The sequence below is a fragment of the Gossypium hirsutum genome, chromosome A07, assembly GCF_007990345.1.
Source record: "Gossypium hirsutum isolate 1008001.06 chromosome A07, Gossypium_hirsutum_v2.1, whole genome shotgun sequence".
Taxonomy (NCBI): Eukaryota; Viridiplantae; Streptophyta; class Magnoliopsida; order Malvales; family Malvaceae; genus Gossypium; species Gossypium hirsutum.
The window spans coordinates 93,998,588-94,003,792 of NC_053430.1; positions in this window are offsets into that span (position 1 = coordinate 93,998,588).

Here is a 5,205-nt window from a genome sequence, read left to right on the forward strand (position 1 = left end):
AGTAAGTTAGGACACGATCTTTTTTTTTTAAAATTCCCGAGATTGTTTAAAAACTTGAGTTTGAAAAGATTCGTATATTTAGATTCATTGTGAAAATCGAAACCCAGTAAGTTAGGGCACGATCTTCTCGAATCTAAACACGAAGTGCCGTTTTTTAAAACAAATTTTGTTATATTGAATGAAATAAAAACACGAAGTCGTAGTAAAAATGTGAAAGCAAATTACATTATTATGCATGGCAAAACTATGATGAATACAAAAGTATAAAAATAATACGGGCAATAATAATAAAATAAAACAAAGAAAAAGAACAAATCGATAACATGCAAAATAATAAACCGTAACATGTAAATAAAATGCGCAAATGCGTACAAATATTATATAAATAAATAATATATACATATAAAAAATAGGCATGTGAGATATATAAAAATAAAATAAGATAAATATATATATGTATAGATATAAAAGAAACCGTATATATAAAAAAAACATCTAAATATGTATACGTATATTCGTGAGGAAAAATGGAAAGTATATAGATATACATGTATGAAAGAAAAAGTATTTATGTATATATTAAATAAGTTAGAAACAAATACATATACATATATATATATATATACATATATAAGCAAATATATAATAATAATATTAATATAATAAGACACATATTTAAAATTACACAAGTAAATATAAATGAAAATATATAATGAGAATAATAAAGATATATATATAACAATAATAATGATAATAATAATAATAACATAAAATTGTTAAAATATGGGCTAAATCGAAATAAAACAAAAGAAACTGGGCGAATTCAAAATAAAAGGGACTAAATTAAAGAGCGCGCCAAAAACGAAGGGATCAAATAGGAAAATAACCCAGCCGCCTCAAAACGCAGCGCAGCAGTGGGCCAAATTGAGAGAAAAACAAAACTTTGTGGCCAAATTGCAAAAATGCAGAAAACTTCCCTGCAAGTACCACAAAATCGGAGGGACCCATTGCGCAAATAACCCAAAAGTCAGAAACACGCGGATCCTCCCCTTGGGTCGGGCCACCGCGTGGGTCAGAGACCAAAACGACGCCGTTTTTGGTCTCTGAACCTTAAGCCCAAACGGCGCCGTTTTGAAAACCTTATTTAAGATAATTTTTTTTTTAAAAAACTCATTCTTTCATTGTTTAGAAAAAAACTTCAGAGAAAAAAGGAAACCCTCAGCCCGCCTTTTCCTTTGGCTAAACGGGCCACCCATGACCCCGCCACATGCGGTGGTCGGAGGTTCTAAACGGTCGGTTTTTAACCCCGTTTCAGGGACCAACTAAGGATCGGGCTTTAGACTCGTAGGGCCGAGGAGCGAAACCCCCAAACGTCGCCCTCGGGGTCCGATCTCGAAGACCCGAAGACGGACTCCGGCGACAACGCAAGCGAAGTGACTCAGGTACCGTTTCGTTTCCTTTTTCTGTTTCTTTGTTTGTAGATGTAGAGAGAAGAAAAAGAAAAATAAACAAATCCGGAACAGGAGAATCGCAAATCACCTTCAAATTTTTTTGTTTCTTTGATTTCTGAAAGTTTTTTTTTTTAAGAGGGGAAAACCGCCCCCTTTTACAATGGTCCTTGAATCAGTTTTTTGAACCAAAAATAATACCCCCCTTTTGCTTGTTGCTGTTGTTCTCTTTATTATTTGCAGGTGAAGCAGGTGGGTAGAGACGTGATGGAGGCATGGAAGGGACGGTGGCAGGTGCGCCATTTGCGCTGACGGCGGCCGAAGTCAGAAGACCCTAGGTGCGGCGCACCTAGGGTTTGTTTTTACTGTTCATTTTTCTGATTTTGTTGGGCTAGGGTTGTTAGGTTATTTGGGTGTTGGGTCTGTTGGGTTTTAGGTTTGTTGTAATGGGTAAATTTGGGTAGACTGGGCTGAAATGGGTTAGGTCAAAATGGGCCTGTACAGCTGCCCCTCTTTGCTCGTTGTCGTGTAACGATAATAGAGCAAAGACTAAGAAAGGCCCATTTTGCCCGATCTCGCCATATCTTGACTTCTTCTGGCGCTTCCCTTCAAGTAGCTTTATTCCAATCCACTGTGTCTTGTCGCTTCAATCCACTCCACTGCAGTTCAGGGAGATCTGACTTGTAGCTTCAATCTTTCTTCGCAAGAATTTCAAGGGGACAAGATTCGTGGTTTGGTTCATTATTATTGATCTGCTCCACTACTGCTTAAGAGGACAGCATCTGCAATCTTCAATCTATTCCACTGCCAACCAGGGAGATAGAATTACTGGCTTCAATGTACTCCATTGTAACCACAGGGAGGTAAGACCTAATACAATCTACTCTACTGTAACTTCAGAGAGATAAGATCCTTTATTTTAATCCGCTTCACTGTAATCTCAGGGAAATAAGATAGTGGCTTCAATCTGATACGATCTACTCTGCTGTAACTTTAGAGAGATAAGATCTTTTAATTCAATCCGCTCCACCTTAATTTAGGGAGATAGGATAGTGTCTTTGATTTGCTCCGCTGTAATCTTAGGGAGATAAATCTCTGGCTTCAATCTGCTCCGCTGTAATCTTAGGGAGATAAATCTCTGGCTTCAATCTGCTCCGCCGTAATCTCAAGGAGATAAGATCTGAAATTCTTCGATCTGTTCCACTGTAATCTCAGGGAAATAAGATAGTGTCTTCAATCTGCTCCACTGTAATCTCAGGGAGATAAGACCTGATGCGATCTACTCTACTGTAACTTCAGAGAGATAAGATCCTTTATTTTAATCCGCTCCACTGTAACTTCAGGGAGATAGGATTATGTCTTCGATCTGCTCCGCTGTAATCTCAGGGAGATAAGATTTCTGGCTTTAGTTTGCCCCACTGTGACTTCAGGGGGACAAGATCTATAATTTCCAACCTATTCCACTACAGGTCAGGGATATAGGACTTGTGGTTTGAATCCGCTTCCTTACACTTGAAGATAAGATTTGCTGTCTTTGATCTGCTCCGCTACGGCTTAGGGAGACAAAATCTGTAACCATTAACCAGCTTCAATGCAACCGATGGAGGCAAGGCTTTGTTTTTGATCTGCTTTGCTGTTAATGCTGGAAGGCAAGATCTGCTTCTTTAACTAGCTCCACTGCAATCGATGGATGCAAGGCTTTGTTTTCGATCTGCTTCGCTGTTAATGTAGGAAGGCAAGATCTGCTTCTTTAACCAGCTCCACTACAACCGAGAGAGGCAAGGTTTGTGTCTTCGACCTGCTTCACTGTCAATGCAGGAAGGCAAGATCTTTTGTCTTCAACCAGCTCTATCACAACCGAAAGAGGCAAGGTTTGTGTCTTCGATCTGCTTCGCTGTCAATGCAGAAAGGCAAGATCTTTTGTCTTCAACCAGCTCTATCACAACCGAAAGAGGCAAGGTTTGTGTCTTCGATCTGCTTCGCTGTCAATGTAAGAAGGCAAGATCTTTTCTTTAACCAGCTCTATCACAACCGAAAGAGGCAAGGTTTGTGTCTTCGATCTGCTTCGCTGTCAATGCAGAAAGGCAAGATCTTTTGTCTTCAACCAGCTCCATCACAACCGAAAGAGGCAAGGTTTGTGTCTTCGATCTGCTTCGCTGTCAATGTAGGAAGGCAAGATCTTTTCTTTAACCAGCTCTATCACAACCGAAAGAGGCAAAGTTTGTGTCTTCGACCTGCTTCACTATCAATGCCGGAAGGCAAGATCTGTAACTTCATTGATCTGTCCCTTGGGGAACATGACCTGTATGTTCTATTTTATGAACCTAATTGTGCCTAGTGATTAGGATGACATAATCAGAATGAATCAAATGCTCCTAACTAGATATGTATGAATGACATTTGAATGAATGCAAAATGTCATGAAGATGATTCCTTAATGCTTAGGTTAACATCACGTAAAAACTTATTAAGGTTTTATCACTGACGTACTACAACGCCTTTTTGCTCGTCTGGTATATCCAAAGAAACACTTAATCTGGTTGCCCCCCACTGTAAACCTTAAAGTTTAATCTATTAGGGCACAAAATTTGTACCATCATTCTCCCTCTACAATCCAATGGTAGAAATATGGTTTTTCCTCAATCCTCTTTTATCACAATTTAAGGATATAGGATCTTAATCTTTCTGGTCCCTCTTACACCATTTCCAGGGTGTCGTTTCAAAGACTCATGCACAAATGAAGGCTCTCTTCTCCGAGGTAACCTCTTCCTATTGCCTAGTGATCATTGCTTGCTTGTTTATTTAAGCTTTTTCATTGACACGACATCTTGTCATTTTGTTCAATCAATGCATTTGTCAACAAAATCCAAAGAGAAAGTCCAAACTTAGACTCTTCCTTCTCAAATTTCCAACCTTCAAATTTGGCATGTTCTAAACAATAGTCCTGTTTCAGGTTCCTGTATTATTTAGAAACTTTTCAGAGTAATATGCAAAACTTCCTTTGTGAAAGTTTTATTAGTCCATTAATCATTATTCCAATGCTTGCAAAAAAGGTCATAACAATGGATAAGAATAAAGTTGGTTCTGAGCATAGCTCGAAAGAACAAATTATCGAAAATAGTGAAGAAGGACAACAAAAGAATTAATTGGGAATGTATATCTTGGAAAGAAAGAAAAAGTATTCCAAGAACAACAAATAACATGAGAATTGGGTGCCCCAGATATCACAGCTTGAACTTCTCTATACAAACTTTCTGAAGACCCTTTTGAGTTGGACATGTGTTTAAGAGATCTACAATGCTCTGTCGATGCCCCCAAGATGTCGCCTATCCTTTCCTGTTGATTCAGGCATGGCAAGATCAACACATGCCTCAATATGAACAAAACTTGAGCAGCTTATATCACCTCATGCCCTATTTTGATCCGTATTTGAGCCGCCCTTTTCGGGTTTTCAGCTCAGATCCCCTTTGGCCTAAGGCGCCCTTTGTGGGTTTTCCCCTTAGCCTCTCCATTTTTACTCTTTTCATTTTCCATTTTCATTCTTCATCTTTTCCTTTTTTTTGAACTTCATTGTCTTACAATACAGTGACAAACTGTGATGTCTAATTTTGAACCGATTACAGCCCTCAACTATCATGTTGTCATTCCAGTTCAATACATTTTCCCATACCATCGTCTCTGGAATTCTATATTGGCATATGATGACATTGACGCATGCTGTAGCCTTTATCCATTTGATGAAGTAATTAATGATCTC